This window comes from Schistocerca gregaria, chromosome 3, assembly GCF_023897955.1.
Source record: "Schistocerca gregaria isolate iqSchGreg1 chromosome 3, iqSchGreg1.2, whole genome shotgun sequence".
NCBI lineage: Eukaryota > Metazoa > Arthropoda > Insecta > Orthoptera > Acrididae > Schistocerca > Schistocerca gregaria.
The window spans coordinates 825,545,179-825,572,329 of NC_064922.1; the positions used below are offsets into that span (position 1 = coordinate 825,545,179).

Sequence of the window (27,151 nt, forward strand, 5' to 3'; positions counted from 1 at the left end):
TGCGAAATGCTTTCACTTTTCTCCCCGCTTGTTTATTTCTCTGAAGTTTTTTCCATCTTCCTCTATCAGGCTTCCTAAATACTTGAAACTCTCCACTTTCATCAATTGTTCCCCACCAATTGTTATTTCATATTCTTGTACTGTTCGTTCCCATACGTCCAACTGCTCTTGTACTTCCTCCTCGTTATTACCCCAAATCATCAGATCACCTGCAAACACTATAGCTTCTGAAACCCAGGAGGTACTTACAAATAACCCCGCGTATAGTTTGGGCCAGAATGCAGGTCAGAGAGCAGATGAGATCTCCCACAGGACTCACCTGTGTCGAGAAAAACACATTTGTCTCCCCTGCCAACAAGGGGAAAGGCCAAGACAACAATGGAATAACGAATGCCTTCCAGCTGGGAAAGTGAAAGTGAGATTGCTAAGAACGTAACGAAATCAGCTGGAGTGATAATAGTAAAATAAGCTGAGAAAAATAATCAGGCCAGTAGGTGGGAAGATACAGTCAATATTCCCCAATGCTCCCATGTATGACTGGGGCTGTCCTGATAATACTCCAACCACCGACCTTTAGAACCAACGCATTAAACATAGGAGTAGACTCACTTCTCTCTGAGGAAGCTTAAAAGCCTCTTCAACTGTTCTTTCACCATCAGCTAGTATAAAGGACGCTGAACGCCGAAATGGCGGGTATAGAGACAACCGATCGCTCAACACAAAACCAATTACAATCGCTTACTAGTGGAGGCATCACGACCAGACAAGAAAACAATAGGATTCTTTGAAGATTATGTGAAAGAACTTGCTCCCCTTCTAGGAGCAGTTTAAGGCAGATCACTAGAACGACGAAAGCTACCTAGCAACGGGAGAAAAGCACAAGTAATTCCCGTTTTCAAGGAGGATTTAAGACAGGTGCACATAATTATAGGCCTATTCGTTGATATCATTCTGTTTCAGCATTATGAAACATGTTTTGTGCTCAAGAATTATGACGTTTTTGAAGAAGAACAAAAATCTCCTCTATAAAAATCAACATAAATTCCGCAGACAGAGATCTTGCAACTGTCAGCAAACTCCATTCCTCTATATGATACACAGAGCGTTAGACAATAGCGATCAGTTTGATGCCATGTTCCTTGATTTAAGGTATGCGTTTCACACCGTCCAGCACTGCCGTTTAGTAAAAATAAATACGAGGTTACCAAACACTTGTGACTAGATTCAAACTTCCTTGCAGACAGAACTCAACATGTCGCTCCTTATGGAACAAAATCGACAGATGCAAATACAATTTTCCCAGGGAAGTATGATAAGACCATTACTGTTTGCCATGTATACTGTTTACCATGTATATAAATGATCTTGTAGAAAGGGTCAGAAGCTCATTAAGGCTGTTTGCAAAAGATGTGGTTGTCTGCAAGACAACAGACATGCCAGAAGACAGTATCGATTTTCAGAATGACCTGCATATGATTGATGAATGACTGTGGCAATTGACCCTGAATGTCAATAAAGGTAACATATTGCACATACATATGAAATGAAAACCACTACTGCACAAATACATTACTGATGACAAACTGATGGAAACAGCATCTATCATAAACATCTACGACTAATTATCCACAGCGACCTTGAGTGGAATCACTGCACACAGCAAATGATATTTATAGGAAGTATCCTAAGGAAATATAACTCATCCATGAAGGTAGAGGCATAAAAGTCACTTGTTCGACCAATTCTTCAGTATTGTTCATTCATTTGGGTTCTTCACCAGGTAGGACTGGTTGGTTGGATGGTAAGTAGGTAGAGTGAGTGAGTGAGTGAAAGAGAGAGAGAGAGAGAGAGAGAGAGAGAGAGAGAGAGAGAGAGAGATCCAACGAAGAGTGCCGTGTTTCGTCATGGAATAGTTTAGTTGTAGCGAGAGAGTTACAAAGATGATCAACAAACTCCAGCAGCAGACGTGCAGCATTGTGCATCACAGAGATGTTTACTACTAAAACTTCGAGAAAGCACTTTCCAGGAAGAGTCAGATAACATATTGCTTCTTCCCGCATACATATCACAAAAAGAAAATTCGAAACATTAGAGCTAATAGAGAGGCATACCAACAATCATTCACCCCTGGCACCGTAAGTGAGTGGAAAAGGGAAGAGGCGATCAGTTAGTGGTACCAGATGCACAGCCGGCTGGAGTGGCTGAGCGATTCTAGGCGCTGCTGTCTGGAACCGCACAAGCGCTACGGTTGCAGGTTCGAATCCAGCCTCTGGCATGGATGTGTGTGATGTCCTTAGGTTAGTTAGGTTTAAGTAGTTCTAAGTTCTAGGGGACTGATGACTTCAGAAGTTAAGTCCCACAGTGGTCAGAGCCATTTGAACCAGATGCACCCTCCGTCATTCGTTGTCAGGTAGCTTGCAGAGTATGATGAAGGTATAGATGAAAGGATCCTTCAGATATTGCCTTCATCAGACAGCTATTCCTAAAAAGCAAGAGAGGGTGTGACAGAAAAAAACTACTAACCACACCTAAAAGCAATTACATCTAAAACAGCAAGGAGGATAACAACAGCGACTGGCAGAGTTGATACAGTGCAGAGGCCCACCCAAAGGTCCAGCAAGTGGTGTGACACATCCCAACCCCAATAACCCTGCCCCCATCCCAATAGCAATTTACATCTTTGTTTCTTAGAATACAAACAATTTTCTTTGAGAAAACAAAGAAACAGTTCAGTTGTTTTTATTTCATGTCAATACTAAAGACAACTAACTCTGCAGATCATGCTTAGCATGTGGAGCCAGACAGAGGCTGCATCCCAACAGGATGTGAGCTGCTCTCCATAATGTTTCACAGATAATTTGTGGAGTACTTCTGGGAGGAACAGGAGGAGGAGTGTCATGCAGTCATTGTCTCCTTCACAGTTCTCTGTTTAGTAGAAGTACAGCAGCCTATCAGAGGTGGCTGTAACTCTCAGTAAGCAGAGGTCTTATTTACACCCACAAATCCACACCTGGTTTCATCAAAGTGAATGCTGGACAAGTTCTCGTCTCTATAGCCAAATGGTTGTCAGTTCATTTCCCAGGACACACATGTGACTTCAGACCCACAGAAAACAACTGAGCAGGTAGGACAACTAAGATAAGAGCGAAAACAGTGTGTAGAAGATTAACACCACACAACAGTGCAGAGGCTGCTTATTGTGTCACTACAGATTAAAAAACCATCATGGGAGATCCCTTTAATAAAACTCAGTAAGCTGTTGGCGGCTTTAAGCTCTGCCTTAAAAGTGCTACACATGATCATCAAGTAAAAATATAGTTCTGTGTAAGTAAGCAAGATTTGGCCAGAACTGAAGAGGTAAGATCCGCACCTGAGCGAGGAGACTTCCTACAGGACTAGACTGATAGGTGTCAATGACCAGTCCCTGTTCTTATTTTGCGACTCCTGAGAATACTTCATGCAAATAAACACACGGCAAACAGTATGGATTTTTTAAAATTTTCATGCCACACTTTAAACCAAACACATTTTGCATGCTGTAAATCCTGCTAGTATGGAATTAGACTCTATAGGAGGGCCAACAGACTAATACATAAAACACACACAGCCGAACGGGGTGCGCACACACACACACACACACACACACACACACACACACACACACACACACACACACACACACTTAAGCAATGGTCCAAGCCAACGACTCAGTCTGCCTCAAGTAACATATAATGCAAGGCACAAACTACATAAATTCACAACATTAGGAAGCTGAAGATATAGGCACTGTGCAGAGCTTCCTGTTTTTTGTACTATCTTCAGAGTACTAACACCTCACACACTGGCAAGAGAATGTGTGATAAAAACTCTAACTGTTGGAGGAAACTGAATTTATTCCATGGTCATCAAAGATGCAACATACCCTAGCTTGCTAAACCACTGGTTTCACTCCACTTCACTGAACAGCACCTTTGTATTCCACAGACGATTCTCTGTTTCAATTATGACCTCACATCCTTATGAAGTGTCAGGCTGACAGTCGCATGTTAGGAACCACTGGAGGTCAGCTTTCAGGAGAACTGGTCCCACTCCGCCTCAGTGAACTGCACCTTCATATTCCACCAACGATTCTCATTTCAATTACAACTTTTATCAGATGCCAAGCTGACAGTCACATGTTTTGAGCCACTGAAGGTCAACCTGTAGCAGAAAGCAGACATGAAACCACTCTAAAACGAGCTGTCTAGATGGAATAGCTGGTTTCCCAAGTAGCAATGAAATGGGAATTTTCCCGTACGACCATTTCATGAGTGTACCGTGAATATCAGGAATCCAGTAAAATGTCCAATCTCTGACATCGTCATGGCCACAGAAAGATCCTGCAAGTACGGGACCAAGAACAACTGAAGAGAATTGTTCAACGTGACAGAAGTGCAACTCTTCTGCAATTTTTATTTATTTTCTCAAATCCGTCTTGATCATACAGATTTCTTTACACCTTATGACTGGTTTCGACTTATCGCCATCTTCAGATCATTAAAATATTCTGATACAAATCATTATCAAGTTAAACATGTGCAGATGCACATATTTAACTTGACAATGATTTGTATCAGAATATTTTAACAATATGAAGATGGCGATAAGCCGAAACCGGTCATAAGGTGTAAATCAATCTGATGGATCAAGACAGACTTGTGAAAATAAAAGTGCTAAAATTAAAATGATCGTTGACTCATATACAGACTTTATGTCTTCAGTTGATAACTACTGCAGATTTCAATGCTGGGCCATCGACAAGTGTCAGCATGTGAAACAGTCAACAAAACATCATCGATATGGGCTTTCAGAGCAGAAGGCTCACTCACACACACTTGATGATTGCACGACACAAAGCTTTACACCTTGCCAAGGGCCCAGCAACACCAATATGGGACTGTTGATGACTGGAAACATGTTGCCTGGTTGGAGCAAGTCTCATTTCAAATTGTATTGAGCGGATGGACTTGTACAGGTATCGATACAACCTCATGAGTCCATGGACCCTGCATGTGAGCAGAGGACAGTTCAAGCTGGTGGAGGCTCTGTAATGGTGTGGAGTGTGTGCAATTGGAGTGATACGGGACCCCTGAATCACCTATATATGGCTCTGACAGGTGAACATATGTAAGCATCTTGTCTGATGACCTGTATCCATTCGTGTCCAGTAAGCATTGCATCGGATTTTGGCAATTCCAGCATGACAATGTGACACTCTATACATCCAGAATTGCTACAGAGTGGCTCCAGGAACATTCTTCTGAGTTTAAACACTACCGCTGGCTACGCAACTCCTCACACAAGACCATTATTACACAATCCCCTTCCCCTGTTGTCATGCCTGTGGGGGTTGGGAAGAGTTGCACACTCAGGAGAAGGATGGGTGAAGTGGGATGTCAAGCCCTCATGACAGTCACAGATCAGCCAAAATGGCACGGCTCCAGGCACACTTCAGAAGGTTGTTCACATGGTCTATCTTCATGCTGTACTCTTGTATATTTTCGACAAGTTGGTTCACTTATGCAGTGCACATTCTGAAATTCTTGAACTGGAAACTTATCAGTGCAGGTACAAAGGGTTTGACACTGCATTGGTAGACCTTGACTTTAACCTTCCTGGGTAGAATGTTCTCTTCAAATGCAAGCACCATTTTCCGATCTTCCTTTGGACCTCTATGCACTTCTCGTTGCTCTAGTAGTACACATTATTCATAATCAGTTTGAAGGGTAAGACCTATTCAGAATATGTTATCTTAAACACAATGAAGAATTTATGTAGAGTGATGTAGTTTCTTGTCCTGGCATAGGACAGATGAAGTGTATGAGCACTTAAAGATGATTTCAGGTGTCTGCAATTTATGAGCCATTAGGAGCAAATGCAGAAAGACAAACTTCCAGTGAAGGCAGGTGATTTCTTGGATCAGTACCAAACACTTCCACATGGCACCTGTGAACAATTACCAAACACTTCCTCATGGCACCTATGAAATACAAAGATTTTGGAACTCAAAAAGATTACTTTTAGGAGACTCAAAGCTCTCAAGTGTCCGAATAACACTTGTTTATTGCATTAAGACTAACCACTACACTGAAGGCTATGTCTAAGTATTACAAAATGCAAAGAATTCGACTGCTGGCAAACACAAGTCTGCACCTGCAAATGGGAAGGTGAGAACTAACAGAAGCAGCAGTCTGTTGCAGCTTTTTAAAGTACAGATGTTTGAGAGCAGCAGTCCAGGTTAGAAAACAGCTGTGGAGTTCACCTGAGGCAGCTTTAGACCAAAATAGAGCAGGCATCCTAACATTCTGACTGAGAACTCTCTTAAATATGAAAGTTCTGGGTTTTTCAAGGATTGTGGTGGTGCACTGTTTCTTCTTGTCTGCAGTCATTCAACCAATCCACTACCACTTTACAGGCGTCGGCTACTCTGATATGTTGCTCTGCACCTCCAAGATGTCTATGGCCAACCACACTGTGGTCCTTCCCCTTCTCCTACTGTAACAGGTAGGAACATTCATGGGCTTTACACTATTGAACTATATGTTTGATAGCAACAGCATTCAAATAAAAGTTATCATCCTTCTACTACAGCCAGCAGCGATAGTGTTTTACATTACTTTGCCCCACCGTAAGGGTAGAGACTTCTTTCTTGTGAGTGGGGACCACTGCTCTGACCCTTTCACTCATTTCCAGTCCAGTTCTAACCTATGTGAATCCACTCATATTGCTGCTCTAAGGACCAAGGATCATGCATGCTGTATATGCTAAGATGATCACATCTGTGACTAACATCTACTATGACACCTTACAACAGTGCCTAAGACACTATACAAAGTTATCAGTTGGTTCTCTGAATTGACGCTCCTACCCTGGAAGCACTGCCCCCACACATTTGCAGTTTACAAGCAACTTTTGTTACTGTTTACCTCGTGTAACTTATACGCCACTACCTATGGCAGCCGCCTGGATTGCGTCTCTTGTTTCCTATCTTGGAGTCTTCTAGTTGGCTTACAACAGTCTCAGGCTTAACAATAGATAACTCGACAATTGAATGGTATTTCTACATCTACACACTGGAAAACAGTGTAATATCCATGAGGGAGTGTTCATCCCATGATACTGATTATTAGGATTTTTCCTGCTCCACTCATGTATGGTGCATAAGCATTTATTTTTTTTGAATCATCATCCTCTGAAAATGGTAGACTGCAGGAGGGTGGAGCTCTTTGCCATCAATTGCTGTGGAGGCACTTTCTATTTTCAAATCTGGGTACTCATTTGATTTGATTAATTTTAAATTAAGATGGTTTTATTCTATTACTACTGAATCCTGGAATTCATCTTAATACAGTAAACCCTCCCTGGAGTAAAAAACCTCAGATTTTTTACCTGTGTTCTGACAATTTGTAGCGTTATCTTCTTTCTGCAGTCAACAGTATTGTTGAGAATATCTGTAATCATGCAGTTTACATCCTCTTCTTTTATATATAGTCTGCAATTTGCTAAGTTTGCTAGACCATCCCACATCCTGGTGGATGTAATGTTACAAGAAGCACCTTGTTGGCTTCTTCGTAGTTTGAGAGCAACTGGTTGAATAGTTCTGATGTGGCTCCTACATTGATGTGATGAGAACGTATGTATTTGAAATGTGTGAAGTCAAAAACTGTGGGTTCATGCTGAAAGGAGGATTCTGTGAATCTCGCATGCATCAGTCAACTGAGTTCATGTTTGGTGCATTGTTCCTTAATTCTATTTTATGTTTCCTTATGTTGAGAGTTTCGTGTAGTGATTCAGCAGGGGAGTCGTGCTAAGCTGCTGGCTGTTTTCTGAATGCCTGTATGTGCACTGTAATTAATCTAATCTTGTCCCTATGGGAGGGATAAGTCGGCATGGCAGCATATTCCTAGCTTGTCCTCTATTATCCTATGTGATATTTGTCCCACAAAATTCAGATATATTCTAGGATATGTCGCACAAACAATATGTAAGCAATCTCCTTTGTAGACAGATTGAATTTCCCTAGAATTCTACCAATAAACCAAATTCTGCCACATGATTTGCCTACAACTTAAACTACGTGGTTGTTCTATTTCATATACATACGAAGTGTTACGCCCTAGAATTTGTTTGAACTGACCAATTCCAACTGTGACTCACTGATATTGTAGTTACAGGAGACTACTTTTTATTTTCACTTACAGAAGTGCACAGTTTTATATTCCTGAACATTTAAAGCAAGTTTCCAATAATGTTTGCAGCACTTTGAAATGTTATCAACATCTTACCGACTATTTTTACTGCTACTTTCAGGCAGTAGCCTACTTCATTATAGACAACTGCATCGTTTGTGAAGTCTGGGGCTACTGTTAATAAATACTGTTCAAACACATTTCACAGCAGCACTCCCGAAGTTACTTCTACAAGTGGTGATGACTCTCCTTCCAAGACAATACGCTGTGTTCTCCCTCTCAAGAAATCTTCATTCAAGTCACAGATATTGCTTGATATTCTATATGTCCATACTTTTAGATAATAAGAGTAGAAGTGGTACTGAGTTGAATGTTTTTCAGAAATCGAGGAACACCTACTCGATTCTCTGCCTGGACGTATGTCTTCCAGTACTTCATGTAAGAGTTGGATATCACAACAATTGATGTTTTCAGCATCCATGCTGACTGGCACGGAGGTGGTTATTCTGTTGGCTGGTTTATTTGATTTGGTGGAGGGGACGAAACAGTGAGGTCATCTGTCCCATCAAGTTAAGGAAGGGCGAGAAAGGAATATGGCCATGCCCTTTCAAAGGAACCATTCGGTAATTTGCCTGAAGCAATTTAGGGAAATCACGGAAAACCACAATCAGGCTGGTCGTACATGGGTTTGAACCGTCATCCTCCCAAATCCAAGTACAGTGTGCTAACCACTGTGCCATCTCACTCGCTACATCATTCTGTTCAAGGTAGCATACCTCACCATGTTTGAACTCTGAATATGTTGTTAGAGTCTACAACAAATGGATGTCAAGTATAGTGGACAGTAGTTTCGAGGATCGCTTCTGCTACTCTTGTTGTAGACAGGTATGATCTGTGCTTTCTTCCAATTACTGGGCACAGTTTTTGTTCATGGGATGTATGAAAGACTGTAGTTAGAAGAAGGGCTAACTTGGCTGCAAATTCAGTGTAGAATCCGTTAGGATTTACGTTAAGGCCTTTGTCCTGTTTTAATGATTTCTCCTGTTTCTCCAAACCACCACCACTTATACCTATTTCACTTATCTTTCCTGCGGTATGAGAAATAGGGTAGGGCAATACTTCTGGTTTTTACTTTGTAAAGGAACATTTGAAAACAGAGCTAAGCATTTCTGTTTTTGCTTTGCTGTCCTCAGCTTCAGTTCCTGTTTCATCTGTGAATGACTAGACATTAATTTTGATGCCATACGGCTATCATTTCTTTGGGTTTTGTGAGAGATCTACTGGCAGAATTCTGCTGCTGTTTTCACTAAAGGCAGCCAAACATGTTTCATTCAGCCTCTTTATGCTTAGCTTTATACCTATTATACAGTAGCCTCTGTTTCTTCAGAAGTTTCTTTCAAGTAAAGCCATTTTTTTCTGTAAGTCTGATACACCCTATTGCCCTGATGGCACTCCAGTTGGAGGCTCTCCCCATTTGTGTTACCAAGCCGTGACAATGGTTACTTGACACAGATGTCCCTGCCCGAGTCTCAGTGCACAAGGAAAGATGAGCACTTGCTTCATGGCTTGTATGGGAAGTTTACAGCTCAGGTATCAGTACTATGATGCCTGCATAATCAGGGGGCTGTAACAGAGAATACTTGATGATCCTTCCCTATCACGTGGGCTATTGCATTGGATTTTCAATGTGTATGTAAGTCCAAAAGACTAAGGTGTGCTTCAGGTCTTCTTAACATGAGATCTTACTGCTGGGTACTACTCACAGAACAGAAATGTCAAAATTGGTACACAATTATATAACTAAATTTTTTAAGACAAGTGTAGGGCTCAGCAATATCACATCTGATTAGGCTCTTTGGGGAAACATCTTGGAAAAAAAGGTCATTTAAATTTTGTAAATTTAATTACAAAACTGAGGATGACATCAGGCATATTGTTGAGAATGCCCAATCTTTGGAAGCGGTAACACCAATCAAGTATCTGGGTGTGACTATTCGAAATGATCTCAAATGGAAAGATCAGATTACACAAGTAAAGGGCAAGGCGAACTCTAGATTGCAGTTTATTGGTAGAATCCTGAAGTGATGCAGTCCAACAAAAGAAACTGCTTGAAATATGTTAGTTCGTCCAGTCTTGAAGTATTGTCCGTCTGTATGGGACCCTTACCAATTGGGTCTGATTCAAGAGATTGAGAAGGCCCAAAGAAGAGCAGCAAGACTCATGACTGGTACATTTAGCCATCGCGAGAGCATTACATGTCTCACTGAAAGTTTGAAGTGGGACACACTTGCAGATAGATGACGTGCTAAATGGAAGGGGCTGCTCACTAAATTCTGAAATCCGATCCTCACCGAGGATGTAGGGCATATATTATTACCACAAACTTTCAAATCGAGCAATGTTCATCGTTCAAAGATAAGGGAGATTAGAGCTCATACTGAGGTGTTCAGACAGTCTTTTTTTCCCCCCCTCATACGATCCGCAAGTGGAACAGAGGGGGCGGGGGGAAATTTGGTGCGAATTGTGCCCTCCGCCACACACTGCTTGGTGGCTAGTGGAATATATATTTAGATGTAGACACTAGTGTGAAGACTGTGTCACTCTTTGAGCAGCATGACCTGTTTAAAATGTTCTGTGGAAGACGAGCTTTGAAAATTTCTCAGGGAGAGAAAGACGTTCACATACTGTCGAGAGTGATGGACAACCCCTCCCTCAGTGCATCATACAAACTGTGGTTTGCACCTGAATGCTACTGCGAAGGGGCTATTTGTACAGCTACTTGCCAGACACATTCAATCTGACCAAAGCACTATCCAACCCATCCCAAAGCTCCCAATGCGTTATCTAGCCCTTGTTTGGATGTAAACTCATCCAAAAGACAGAGCAGCAGAATATATGTAACCACAATCTAAACAGATACCAGAACAACAAAATATTGTAGCTTGGACAAAGCCCAGGGTATTAGTGTCTTACATCAAAATATCAGAAGCCTCAAAAAAGATGAGCTTCTCATACCCTCACAGGGAAAAGAAAGGATGGAATTTCAAAGCACTTCCTGTGCATGTCAGAACATTGTGTTGTGTGAAGAGCTTTCAGAATGCAAAGCCTAATTGTGTATCACGATAAACACCATACTGAAGTACTAACATGTACTTCAACCAGCACGAAGCATTTGAAGTTTCAAAAAGCAGCTATGAACAGTTTTAAGTACTGACTTAACTGGAAAATCATTATGTGTGGAAATTGTTATGCTGAGTTTATCTAATATATTACCAAGAGGCCCTAGCATAGTCGATATCCAGCTTTGCACATTTTCCACACTAATATTCCATATGAGGATGGTTGGACAAAGTGTAGCAGTTATTTAGCATTTGTTTTTAGCCACAAGAATCTTCGGTGATTTAGCTGTAAAACAACCAGCCAATGGTAGACAAATGACAACTATAAAATATACTGATCACTTAGGTACAGACCACAGAAAGAAAGTATTGTATCATAAAATCAAAAACGAAGATTTCTCACCTGAAGAATGTTTGGGAGAAAATTACAAAGTAGAGAGTATTGACAGGAAGTTTAACCCTTTGTTAAAGATATTCCTACAGCACTTTGCATCTTATTTTCCCCTAAAACAAATAGGGCAAAATTGAACAGAAGCAAGAACAAGGAGCGGATAATTTGTTGGATTAACGTATCTTGTGGTAGGAAGACAGAGCTCTACCTAATTCAGAGGATGAGCTACTGTCACGACTTTAAACTCGATTACTCCAACTACTGTAAAATCATCAACTCTGTCATTATAACGGCAAAACTTATATACTAACCCAAGAAACTAAAACACTCTGAGAGTAAGGTAAAAACAATTTGGAACATTATTAAACAAGACAGAAAGAAAAAAAACTGACCCTAGTGGATTCGAGACCCCAGAAAATAGTTTTGGAAGACATGGCAACACTTTCAAATTTTGGAACACCACATTCAATGATTGCCACTTCACAGTGGCACCAAGCACTGGCACCCCCTCACAAACAACAAAATATAAATGTATGAGATTTACTTGGGCAGATACTGCATCGACAAAAATTAATTGAAAAGACAAAACACCAAAGGAGATTAAAAAAGGGTGAAGCACATAAAAACTGGCAATTTGAAAGTGATACATGTAACTTAATAACCAGATGTTAAAAGCATTTCTGTGTATTGACAGTCTTTAAATTTTCTAAAGACGTAGATAATAGATGAATATGATGATTCGCCTTGAGGTTGCCAAATGCTACACTTATCATAACAAAATATACAGGACAAAGCATATGTCTAGAACTCTCACTAATGTACATTAAATTGTTAACACAAAGACAGGAACATCAATTCTAATTGTATTACTTATTTTTGACAAAATGTTTAGTCTTAGCAGAACCACAGTTTTAACTTTTAAAGCATTTACAGCTGCTATGAAAACTAGCATAAATATACCGCTCTCATATTCTATAGTAAATTATACATATTAGTTATTAACATTGCACTTTTATGCTATGAAATGAACATTATACGAGTCTTAGCCACTTCCCCTGATCCTTCATTTCCCACTACAGCTCAACTAAAGCTGACCTTTAATAAACTAGAAATATGCAGGCTTGGTGTGACATACAACCAATTGTCATTAAATTTAGCCCACACTCAGAGTAGTACTTACATCCAAATTTCTCAGTTATTTGTGGTATGCATTTTAAACTCACTCTCCCTCTCCAGTTTTTGTCCTCTATAACCATGAACATTATTCCCTCAGGTCTTAACACGCTCGATCATCATCTCTCTTTTTCGAGGTACTGTTTCCCATATGATCATTTACTTGCCAGTTCTGGGAAGAACCTCATTTCTAAGCTTACCTAGCTCCTCATTCATGCCGCGAAGGTCCAAGTAATGTCGATCAGCCACCATGTCTTCCTCTACCTTGAGACATCATGCAGATGGTGTATGTGATAAGCACACTCCTCTCTCACCATCTTACGGACTTCCTAGAATGTGGAACCACTACAGTTCAGTCCAGCAGCTCATCAATTGGTATTATGGGGTTGAGTGCAACTCGTTCCTGTCCTCTCACCATGCAAAAATCCTTGTTAGTACCAGGGATTGAACTTGGGACCTCTGAAAGGCAGCCGTCTACACTGACCACTAAACTATAGAGGCAGGCTCTAACCTTATCAGTCCACTTAATTTTCAGGGTGATTTTTACTTATGTGTGTCACTGCATCACACACAATACTTCAGTCATTCGGATAAAAAGAAAACACACATACATACATAACACAAATTAGTTTCTGATTGAGCTTCAGATACATACAGTACAATTTTGTTTTCACCATTTGCAAACTCTAGGGATTGATCAATGAGATGATATGGAACAAAAAAGGTCTAATGAACTTATGTTTGGGGAAGCAGTTTCCATGATAGAGACCATTTATTCAATCATATCTCGTTACTGAGGCTGCGGTCCAATATGCACTGTGCCATGCATGGTTTCCTCCCTGAGAGTGGTACTGTCCCTCATACATCATGGCCAGTTGCCCTCCCCTGCCATAGTTATTGGTAATGTTTGTCTAATTCACTCCTCTTGCTGATTCACCTTGTAGTTGACGTGATATAGCACTGTACATAGCAAGAGCTTGCCAAAGTGGTGTTTACTTACGGACAGGCAAATGACAACCAGCAGAAGGCATGATTTTATCAGGAGACCTATACCTGCTGACAACAACCACAACATTCAATGTTTGAAACAGTGTTTTCATGTTTGAGATATGGAGTTTAAGGAAGCAGAAAATCATGAAGGACCTATCCGAAATGTTCGAACACTAGACTTGAAAGAAAATGCGATTAACATGGTGAAAATAGTGTGCAATATCAATATCAGGCAGTTGGCTGCCAGTAGAGGGTAAGCCAGACAACTGTGTGGAACATTCTCAATAGCTACTGTTACTATCATTATCATTTACAGCTGTTCAGGGTCTGCTAGCAACATGCTTTCCATATCGGGAGCAGTTTTGTCACTGGCTTCTTCATCAGGCAACCACAATTCTGGGATTTCTGTCATCCATCTTCTTCACAGATGAGGCCATCTTAATGTGGAGTGGTATCTTCAACCTCCATTAAAGTTATCTGTGGGATAGTATGCAGAAGCCCCATGATATGGTGACAGCGAATCATCAGCATCGGTACAGATGGAATGTGTGGGCCAGTATAATTAGGGACCGTATTTTGTGACCAGTCTTGCTCCCGCATCGCCTAACAGGCTGGAACTATCAGTGTTTCTTGCTCGTGACTTTGCCTCCCCTGCTACAAGAAGTGCCATTGATGATTCAAAGGATTTCGGGCTACTACACGAGTGCTCTCTCCTACTTCGCCATTAATGTCTGGACGCATCTCAATCATGTCTACCCTGGTCAACGAATCAAGGGGTCCAGTTGCATGGCCTGCTCGTTCACTGGATTCCAACGCGTGCAATTTCTGGTTTTGGGGCCATCTCAAAAGTATCAAGTGTGCAGATCCAATTCCAGGTGTGGGGACACTGAAGCAGTCTTTGACACTGTTCAGATCAGCCTGGCTGATGTGAATGTCTGAGACAGAATATGCTATGACGCATACACGGATGTGTTGAGGCATGTGGAAACCATTTTCAAAACATATTTTAACTGGGGCTGTATGGTACAGCATGTATTAGACCGCAATCTCTGTAACAACGTATGACTGAGTAAATGGTCTCAGCATGGAAACTGTACATTTCCGGACCTAAGTTCAATATACCTTTCTTTGCTCTGTATCTTCTCATTGATCAGTCCCTAAAGTTTGTAAAAACAATCAACGTGTGCGTGTGCGTGTGTGTGTGTGTGTGTGTGTACATATTCAATTTGTGCATACATACAGTGGCCACCACATCTTGTGACGAAGCAATCTGGGCTCTCTCTACTTCCTCTCATTTTTCCATCTGCCTCCTTAAATTCATGTTTTGAGTAATTACTATTAGCATAAATGAGTATATTCTGCATTTTCATGAAAGAGAAAGATTGGCTCTCAGTTTTAAAGAATATAGCACCATATCTATTTATGTGCTTAGTTTAAAAACAAAGAATCCACGACTTACCAAGCGGGAAAGTGCCGGTAGTCAGGCACAATAAAATACACACAAGCACACACACAAAATTACGAACTTTCGCAACTGGCGGTTGCTTCATCAGGAAAGAGGGAAGGAAAAGGAAAGATGAAAGGATGTGGGTTTTAAGGGAGAGGGTAAGGAGTCATTCCAATCCCGGGAGCGGAAAGACTTACCTTAGGGGGAAAAAAGGATAGGTATACACTCGCGCACATACACACACAGACACACATATCCATCCATACATATACAGACACAAGCAGACATATTTAAAGGCAAAGAGTTTGGGCAGAGATGTCAGAGGCAGAAGTGCAGAGGCGAAGATGATGTTGAATGACAGGTGAGGTATGAGTGGCGGCAACTTGAAATTAGCGGAGATTGAGGCCTGGTGGATAACGAGAAGAGAGGATATATTGAAGGGCAAGTTCCCATCTCCGGAGTTCGGATAGGTTGATGTTGGTGGGAAGTATCCACATAACCCGGACGGTGTAACACTGTGCCAAGATATGCTGGCCGTGCACCAAGGCATGTTTAGCCACAGGGTGATCCTCATTACCAACAAACACTGTCTGCCTGTGTCCATTCATGCAAATGGACAGTTTGTTGCTGGTCATTCCCACATTGACAGCGTCACAGTGTAGGCAGGTCAGTTGGTAAATCACGTGGGTGCTTTCACACGTGGCTCTGCCTTTGATTGTGTACACCTTCCAGGTTACAGGACTGGAGTAGGTGGTGGTGGGAGGGTGCATAGGACAGGTTTTACACCGGGGGCAGTTACAAGGGTAAGAGCCAGAGGGTAGGAAAGGTGGTTTGGGGATTTCATAGGGATGAACCAAGAGGTTACGAAGGTTAGGTGGACGGTGGAAAGACACTCTTGGTGGAGTGGGGAGGATTTCATGAAGGATGGATCTCATTTCGGGGCAGGATTTTAGGAAGTCGTATCCCTGCTGGAGAGCCACATTCAGAGTCTGATCCAGTCCCGGGAAGTATCCTGTCACAAGTGGGGCACTTTTGGGGTTCTTCTGTGAGACGTTCTGGGTTTGAGGGGATGAGGAAGTGGCTGTGGTTATTTGCTTCTGTATCAGGTCGGGAGGGTAGTTGCGGGATGCGAAAGCTGTTTTCAGGTTGTTGGTGTAATGGTTCAGGGATTCAGGACTGGAGCAGATTCGTTTGCCACGAAGGCCTAGGCTGTAGGGAAGGGACCGTTTGATATGGAATGGGTGGTAGCTGTCATAATGGAGGTACTGTTGCTTGTTGGTGGGTTTGATGTGGACGGATGTGTGAAGCTGGCCATTGGACAGATGGAGGTCAACGTCAAGGAAAGTGGCATGAGATTTGGAGTAGGACATACCAACAATTAAAGGGAACAGCCATGGGTACCAGGATGGCCCCCTCGTATGCCAACCAATTTATGGGTTGCTTAGAGGATCCTTCTTGGTTACCCAAGCCTGCCAACTCAAAGTTTGGTACAGATTTATTGATGACATCTTCATGATCTGGACTCTCAGTGAAGAACAACTCCAGAATTTCCTCTCCAACCTCAACTCCTTTGGTTCCATCAGATTCACCTGGTCCTGCTCCAAATCCCATGCCACTTTCCTTGACGTTGACCTCCATCTGTCCAATGGCCAGCTTCACACAACCGTCCACATCAAACCCACCAACAAGCAACAGTACCTCCATTATGACAGCTGCCACCCATTCCATATCAAATGGTCCCCTTATTTATGTGTGTGTCATCAATTTCCTAGTTTATTTTGACTATTCCCAGTTAATATCTTTTGTCATAGAATGAAATCAGTAACTGTTCTATGACTTAGATTCTATTATTGACTTATAAACAAATATAAATTCTGTATTAATTATTGACATTTGGAAGAAGAAACACTAGGACTCTGTAAGTATTTATTTGGCTCTATTCAAAAACATGTTAGCACAGTCAGCCCTTAATTCCAAAACAATTGTCAAGTGTGTCAAAAGTATTGTTTGTATAACTATATCTGTTAATTTCATTATTTAAACAAATAATTTAGCCTAACCATTGTAGTAGAAGAGTGTCAAAAAGAAGGAATTTTTCTATTTACTCAGTTAATTGAATGAATTATGTTGCAGTTGTAATTTCTGTCAATTAAACATTGAACAATGTATAGTTTCAGTACGTATTATTGTGAGGATGTATACAGGTCTGATTTTTGGTCCCAAGACAGTCAGTCCACAGCCAATTTTCAGCCAAGGTACCTGTATTGGTTAGGTCAACAATACATCAACTTAACCGTGGAATAAGTGTAACACAAATAGGCTGTGTGTTAAAATAATGACGGTGTGTGTTCAATAGTGCCTCATGTACCACATCATTCTGCAAGAACTGTGTGGTTAGGTTTTTACGGCTCATGGATGCTCAACAGTAAATTGTCATAGCAGTATGCTGACGTTTGCCAGCATAATCAATAGTCAACTGGCCATATAACTGAGTAGTATTGTGGGGTTGTGAACAATGAAAATAAAGAACTGTGAAAAGCAACTGTGCAGTTGTCAGTTACATCATTTACAGTAGTCAGTGTTGCAACTTCCACTCCCCATTTTTCAGCTAGTATAAAAATGCACTACATCAACACCGAGGACTATCAACGAAAAAATAAAGCAGGTGAATGTCAATCTTTACATGATCTCACACCAATTTGTGGATTTTCTCATTTAAGGATTTCGTGTACTTGCATCTAAGAACTCCCTTACACTGAAATGACAGGGTGAGATAAGGTGACACGTTAGTTTTTGTTTGAATGTAGACAGAGCTTTAAAGTACAATTTTCAGTTTCTCTGCCACTTGAATTAAGTCATTTTGTGTACACCTAGTGTTGTTATTATGTATATTTTTGTTGTGACATTAGACGAGAAATGTACATTGTCCCAACTGCTATGGTCGCAGGATCGAATCCTGCCTCGGGTATGGATGTGTGTGATGTCCTTAGGTTAGTTAGATTTAAGTAGTTCTAAGTTTTAGGGGACTGATGACCACAGATGTTAAGTCCCATAGTGCTCAGAGCCATTTGAAGCCATTTATATGTTGTCCGAGTAACGCAGTTTAAAAGTCACGCAGCTCTATTAGTGTTAGCCTTCCATTAAGCCTATTGTTTCCATATGCCAGATTACAGCCCTTCTGAAAGTTCGTGAAAGTCATGGTTGCATGCAGATGTATTATTCAATTTATTACACAACCAGTTTCAGTCGTCAACAGACCATATTCAGGTGTACTGTGACGACATAATCAGATGTGTATCAACCTACAAATACTGGCAACCATCATGCTACAAACCAAAGCCTCCATTCAACAGAGATTACTGCATAATAGATGTAAAACAAACCATAGGGCTACAGATACAGAAATGCTGAATGAAAGATGTTTGGCCGACAAGACAGCAATGCGAGATGCTCTCAATGTCTACTGTAGCACAATATTGTTGAACGATGCATTACACACCAAAGAAATTATTGTCGTATGTAAAAGCTGTTGGTGCCCATCCATAGTGAATGAGACAGGAACTGAAATTGATGGTAGTAGAGCAAAAGCTGAAATGCTTAACAATGTTTTCAAATGTTTCTTTAGAAAGGATAATCCAGAAAAACTGCCCTAGTTTAATCCTAATACCACTGAAAAGATTAATGAAGTAAGTATTAGTGGCAGTGGTGTTGAGAAAAAGAAGACATTGTTAAAATTGAACAAAGCTCCAGGACCCAATGGAATTCCTGTCCAATTCTACAGGGTGATTCAAAAAGAATACCACAACTTTAGGAATTTAAAACTCTGCAACAACAAAAGGCAGAGATAAGCACTATCTGTCGGCGAATTAAGGGAGCTATAAAGTTTCATTTAGTTGTACATTTGTTCGCTTGAGGCGCTGTTGACTAGGCGTCAGCGTCAGTTGATGCTAAGATGGTGACCGCTCAACAGAAAACTTTTTGTGTTACTGAGTACGGCAGAAGTGAATCGACGACAGTTGTTCAGCAGGAAACAACTCAGTATGAACGTGACTCACCTAAGGTGAACTTTTTCTGTGCCATTTCAGCCAATAAAGTTTTTGGTCCCTTTTTCTTCGAAGGTGCTACTGTAACTGGACTACAGCATCTGGAGATGTTAGAGAATTGGCTGTTCCCTCAGCTAGAACAAGGACAACAATTCATATTTCAGCAGGATGGAGCGCCACCAAATTGGCACTTATCTGTCCGTAACTACCTGAACGTCAACTACCCGAGGCGATGGATCGGCCGCCAGGCAGCCCGTGACAGAGCACTTCATCACTGGCCTCCAAGAAGCCCTGATCTTACCCCCTGAGATTGTTTCTTATGGGGGTATGTTCAGGATATGGCGTTTCGGCCACCTCTCCCAGCCACCATTGATGATTTGAAACGAGAAATAACAGCAGCTATCCAAACTGTTACGCCTGATATGCTACAGAGAGTGTGGAACGAGTTGCGAGTATCGGGTTGATATTGCTTGAGTGTCTGGAGGGGGCCATATTGAACATATCTGAACTTGTTTTTGAGTGAAAAAAAAACCTTTTTAAATACTCTTTGTAATGATGTATAACAGAAGGTTATATTATGTTTCTTTCATTAAATACACATTTTTAAAGTTGTGGTATTCTTATTGAATGAACCTGTATATTGAATTTGTGGCTCAGTTATCCCCTTTTCTATCTATTATCTATCACAGGTCCCTCAAACATAAAACCGTGCCCAGTTCTTGGGGAAAAGTACAGGTCACACCCGTCTACAAGAAGGGTAGTAGAAGGGTTCCACAAAGCTAGTATATAATATCCCTGATGTCAATTTGTTGTAAAATCTTATAATATATTCTGAGCTCTAACAAAATGAGGTACCTTGGACAGAACAACCTCCTCAATGCCAATCAGCAAGGATTCCAAAAACATCAATTATGTGAAACCCATCTCATTCTTCTCTCATATAACATACTGAAAGCAGTCAGATAGGTGCAGTATTTCTTGATTTCTGAAAAGGATTTGACTCAGTACCACAATTACGCTTGTGGTCAAAAGTACAATCATATACGGTACCAAGTGAAATTTTTGACTTGACAGGGCTTTTAAGTAGGGATGACGCATTATGGTATCTTGGATGGAGAGTCATTGTGAAACATGGAAGCCTTCAGGCATACCCCACGGTAGTGTATTGGGACACTTTCTGTTCATGTTGTATATTAATGACCTTGCAGACAATATTAAAAGTAACTGGACTTTTTGCAAATGATGCAGTTATATACAATGAAATATTGTTGAAAAAAGCTGCACACATATTATGTTAGATCGGTGGATTTGAAAGTGGTGCAAAGAGTGTTCAGAAATGTGAAACTGTGTACTTCACAAAATGGGGGGAAAAAGTCCTAAGACTACAATATCAACATACTGCTGAAATCACCTGACTCATAGAAACACCTGGCTCTAACACTTTATAGGGATATGGCTAAAGCAGGTGCTAGACTTTGGTTCATTAGTAGAACACCGGGGAAGTCTAGTTAGTTAGTTATATTACTTGTTCCATGGATCATGAACACGATTCTTTCGTAATGATGTGGAACGTGTCAAAGTACACAAGATTCATTTATCCCAAATAATCATTGTTAGTCTTATATACGGTACAATTGTTAATGCTTACTGTATTTCTTTGGCCTATGTCTAAAAATTCATCTATGGAGTAGAAGGAGTTGTCATTCAGGAATTACCTTAACTTACTTTTGAATGCCGGTTGGTTGTCTGTCAGACTTTTGATATTGTTTGGCAAATGACCAAAAATCTTTGTGGCAGTATAATTTACCCCCTTTTGTGCCAATGTCAAATTCAATGAACGGTAGTGAAGGTCACCCTGTCTCCTAGTATTGTAGCTGTGGACTGTGCTATTAATTCTGAAGTGATCTGGGTTACTAACAACAAATTTCATTAGGCTGTATATATATTGTGAAGCTACTGGCAATATCCCTAATTCTTTAAATACTTGTCTACAAGATGATCTTGGATGAGCCCCAGACATTATTCTGATAACACGTTTTTGTGCAATAAATACCTTCTTTCTTAGTGATGAATTGCCCCAAAAGATGATACCGTAAGAAAGCAATGAATGAAAATATGCATGGTAAGCTAACTTACTGATGTGCTTGTCTCCAAAATTTGCAATGACACTAATAGCATAGGTAGCTGAGCTCAATCGTTTCAGTAGATTGTCAATGTGTGTCTTCCAGTTTAAATTATGATCAATACAGAAACCCAGAAATTTTGAACAATCTGCTTTAGCTAAAGATTTCCCCCCCCACACTCTATATTTATTTCCGGTGTTATGCCTTTCCCTGTACTGAACTATATGTACAGTGTTTTTTCAAAGTTCAATGAAAGTCCATTTGCGGAAAACCACCTAACTCTTTGAAAAACATTATTTCCATTTTCCTCAGCTGATTCTTGCTTTTTAGGCTTGATTACAATACTTGTGTCATCTGCAAAGAGAACCAAGTTTGCATCTTCATGAATATAATTAGGCAAGTCATTAACATATATTAAAAACAATAAAGGCCCCGAGACAGAACCCTGTGATACCCCATTCTTGATACATCCCCAGTCTGAATAATCTGCTGCCCTTTGTGTACTATGTGGGTTTACTGTTTCAACCTTCTGCATTCTACCAGTTAAATATGAAGTGAACCATCTGTGTACTGAACCATTCATTCCATAGTACTTCAGCTTATCTAAGAGGATTTCATGATCCACACAATCAAAAGCCTTAGAGAGATCACAGATCACTACTATCCAGAGCATTTAAAATTTGATCAGTGAAAGTGTGTATAGCACTACCTGTTGAAACACCTTTCTGAAAACCGAACTGACATTTTGTTAAAACATTATTCCCACTAATGTGTAAAGTTACTCTTGAGTACATTACTTTTTCAAACACTTTTGAGAAGGATGTCAGAAGTGAAATAGGACAATAATTGTTGACGTCTGTCTTGTCACCTTTTTTATACAAGGGTTTAACTATGGCATATTTCAATCTGTCAGGGAATATTCCCTGATTCAATGAGCTATTACATATGTGGCTAAGAACTCGACTTATCAGGTGTGGACAAGATTTTAGTATTCTATTGGAGATACCATCAGTTCCATGTGAGTTTTTATTCTTAAGTGAATTTATTATTTTCTTAATTTCAGACGGTGAGGTGGGTAGGATTTCAATTTCATTTGTTTACACCGGGAATGCCTCTTTCATATAGAGTTCTGCCCTATCTGGTGAGCAGCTGGTGTCTTTATTTTTCACTACATTTATAAAATGATTATTAAAAATATTTTCAACCTGTGATTTTTCATTGTGCTTAACAGTAATACTGTTGTCCTGTGACCTTGGTTGCCCTGTTTCCCTTTTAACTTTATTCCATATTGTTTTAACTTTGTCATCAGAGGTGCTAATCTCAGACTTGATACACATACTTCTGGATTTTTTTATAACTTTCCTTAATATATTACAATATTTCTTATAATGGTTGAGCTTTTCTTCATCTCGACTTATTCCAGTGTCTCGGTATAGTTCCCATTTCCGGCTACAAGAAATTTTAATCCCTTTAGTCAGCCATGGTTTTTTTATCAAGTTTATTTGAATTATGATTCACTAATTTCTTAGGAAAACTGTTTTCAAATATACACACAAGTTTATCATGGAATAAGTTAAATTTAACATTTGCATCAGGTTCCCGATAAACATCCTCCCAGTCTACCCTTTTCAAGCTTTCCTTAAATTGTTGAATTGATATATGGTTAATTGGGCGTATTATTTTGTTTTGTTTTTTTTTCACATTACTGTATGGAGCAAAGTCATGAATTGAAAGTAGCTGTGCATCGTGATCAGAAAGCCCGTTCTTAATAGGATAGGTGCTTACTTCTTTTAATTTATCTTGGTCTTTGAAAATGTTATCTATCAGGGTGCTACTGTCTTGTACAATACGAGTAGGAAAATCAATGACTGATGTCAGATTGTAAGAGCAAAGTAATAGTTAAAGGTCGTTCTTCTTGCTTGAGTGTTTAAGAAAATGTACGTTAAAATCTCCACAAATGATAATATGTTTTCCCTTTTCTGACAGATAACGCAGCAAGAGATCTAGGTTTTTAAGAAACATTTGAAAATTTCCAAGTGGGGACCTATACACAGTCACAATTATGAATTTACCACTGTCCAATTTAAGCTCACAAGCGCATACTTCAATGTGCTGTTCTACACAGAATTTTGCAGTTTCTATGTTTTTAAAACTATGTTCCCCCTTAACATAAATGGCAGCTCCTCCTTTCTCCATATTGTCTCTACAAAAATAAGTTGCTAGTTTATACCCATTAATATTTACATTTTCCATTTGTGTAGTTATATGGTGTTCAGACAGGCACAGTACATCAACTTCTGTTGTATTTTTAATATTCTCAAAACAAGTTATTAGTTCATCTATTTTGTTCCTTAATCCCCTGATATTTTGGTGAAATATATTAACACAACTGTTTCCTCTACCTTTATTCGAACCATTTATTTTTTTTACCTTTAAGAGCTGCCTGTCTGGACATCTTGTTCAACCTAAAAAAGGGGCCCCTATGCCCTTTCGGGTCACAGGGGTTTTGCCTTGAGTGCTAGTGGCCCCCTTTAGATGACCTACAATTAAATCAGCTAATCTATCCTTCCCTACTAGACTATTTAGGTGCAGGCCATGTCGAGTGTATCCCCATCTCCCAATGCTACCAACAGGCACTGTATAAATGTGTGTTTTTGCACCGTCCAGCAGCTGCTCGCTCAACTCCCTGTTAACTCGCCACACAGAAGGGTTAACCGAGGGCTGATCGTAACGCTGCAATACCTCAACAAAACCCACATTCGTACATCCTGTTGCAGCTCCTATTTTATCCAGGTCACTCTTAATATCATAATTCCTATCCTTAGCCAGGCTGTTTCCTGCCCCAACTATTGCTATCACATCATTCTTGTCAAAGTCCCTACAGAGTGGTCCTATGTCTTCTATCACCTGGCTAAGCCTAGCACTTGGCTTGAACAAACTCGTGACCTGGTAATCTGCTCCTAATTTCTCCTGCACTAGTTGGCCTACATCCCTCCCATGACTGCTACCTAGCAGCAAGACTTTTCTTTTCCTATTACTAGATTTTCCCGACCTAATGCTGTTACCAATTTTAGTCGTCTGCTGCACCCTACTTTCAACTACTCCTGTTTTTGGCTCCTCCCTTCCTACTTCAGGTAACAAGGAGAATTTATTCATAACTGGAACTTCGACAACATCTACATGGCTGGTCCCTTTTCGCGATTTCCTTGTTACCAATTCCCATTTCCCGCAGTCTTTTTCCCCCCTTTAACTTAGCTAATTCAGTTTTTACCGAATCTAGTTCAGCCTGAAGGGCACACATCTTTTCCTCCTGTTGTACGAATCTTTTTTCTATACTACAGAACCTACAGTTCCATGGGAGAGCCAAAAGCATAATCTCGTCAAATTTCCCGCTACATGAGCCCCAATGAAAAACACCCCCACATACCACACCCGATTCTATCTTCCTACGGCAGCTTCCACACTTAGTACTCATGGCAATGTACAGTAATAAAATTTAGACAATGATATCTTAATACAACAAACTATATTCTTAAATCAGTAAGATAATGAACCTACAATGGATGTAATCTAACGAGCTACGTGAATTTAAACAATCGTTACCTGAAAGTAAACAAACGCCAAATGGGAAGTTTATGAACAAATAAGTTTGAATAATCTACAATCCGACGATAAAAAGTCTTTAATTATTGACCAAAGAAGTATTTAAGATTATAGGCGCAAAGTTAAGTAATAATAAGAGATCTACACACACACGAAATTTACACCTACAAATGTAAACAAACACTGACGAAAACCGGCCGTTTAGTAAAACCTTCTTTACGAGTAAAATACGCTAATATTAGCGAAACCTTCAATACACAGTCTAACACAGACGTTAATTTAACTATCTAAACTATAATTTACACTAAGTTCAATATTATTCTATTACTGAACACTTAACTTTTGCCAGAGCTTCGAAAGTGCGCGCACCGCTTGCTGCAGGGCTGCCACCACAGGTGGCTACGAAGACTACGAAGGAGATGTCTTGCAAATCACTCATGTGACTGCTTCTAGAATATTGCTTAAGCATATGGGAACCATACCGAATAGGACTAACGGGGATACTGAACTTATACAGAGAAGGGCACCATGAATGGTCACAGATTTGTTTGATCCATGGAAGAGAGTCACAGAGATACTAAAGGAACTGAACTGGAAGACTCTTGTAGTCAGATGTAAACTATCCCAATAAAGTCTATCAATAAGGGTCACCTTCAAATGATGACTCTAGCAATATACCACAACCACCTACGTATCATTCACATAGGAATTGCAAGGATAAGATTAGAATAATTACTGCATGCACGGAGGCATTCGAACAATCAATCTTCCTGCACTCCATAAGTTAATGGAACGGGTGGAAAGCCTAATAATTGGTACAAGAGGATATATGCACTTTGCAGTGGTTTGCAGAGTACAGCGGTCGATGTAGATACAGCATACTGTAGATCTGAGGTGAAACACTTGAGAGTGCTAGTAAGTATGATACGTGAAAGATTCTGCCTGTATAACAATAGAGTAATTGTTACAGTGTTATGGTAAAAGCAAAAGAAAAGGGGACTTGCTGTTTAAACAAAAATTACAGTTAAAATGTAGGTCCTAGATGTCAACAAACACCAAACAGCCTTTTGAATGATGTGCTACATGAGTGGCTGTGGGAACATCCAAGTGAATAATATTACATGTGTACAAGCCACTAACAATATTTAAAGCTTCACAAGACGGTTGGAATCACTGTAATAAGATTAGCCAAACATAAAATGAGAATACATAAAATAAATGAAAGGTAAACACTAACAGAGGACCAATGTACAGAGCACACAGCCAAGCATCCACATTAACTTTCGAGCTTGCTCTCTTTTTTCCTAGTGAAAGCACACATCCACACAGCTACAAAATCCACACTCTCATTGTGTCCAAGGGCACAGCCATTTCATTGTCTTTTTGATTGTGTGTGTGTGTGAATACGAATACTTTTGCTAGCGAAAGATAGGGCTCCAAAGCTCTGCACCTCCAATGCTACATTGAAAGTATCTCACTGACCACTCTTACTACAAATTATCTTAACATTTTGAATCTCAGTTTTTATTTAGGCCTATACATTATTTTTCATAAATCCCATCATGAATGGAAGCCTTTAGGGATATGGAACATGCGAAGTTAATCAAATCCTTGTGGTTACTGTGGTCAGATGAGACACTGGCACTTTTGATCAAATTCAGAAAAGCAGTGTTAAAGGAAATTAAATGGACAAGAGACTTCCAGTTGAACTTACAACAACAGAGTGAAAAGAACAACCAACTTATTTCAACAGAGTATTAGGAGGATAAAAAATGAAGTAAATGAGCCGTTAATTTGTTTTCAAGATTTTAGTAGTTGGAAAGAAACTACTGTCATTTGTCTGTCTGAACATCATACAACCACAGAGATAAAAAATGTTAATGGAAATTGTTATATATTTGCTGCATATTCGTGTAGATCTATTATAGATAAAGGAGAAGTTGTCACATTCATAAAAGTGGAAAATACAAAAATAACCACATTCCATTCTATATACATTACAATACTGAAGCATGGACTTGCTGGTTAATACTG

General features: G+C 40.0%; 1 long non-coding RNA gene across 1 annotated transcript in view; it reads right to left on the bottom strand.

Moving 5' to 3' along the window:
* Nucleotides 1-27,151, bottom strand: part of LOC126354589 (uncharacterized) — a 46,972-nt gene that overhangs the window by 17,911 nt on the left and 1,910 nt on the right. Inside the window, exon 3 of the long non-coding RNA XR_007565355.1 lies at nt 13,112-13,236. This is a non-coding gene — a long non-coding RNA (uncharacterized LOC126354589). The remainder of the gene's footprint in view (nt 1-13,111; nt 13,237-27,151) is intronic.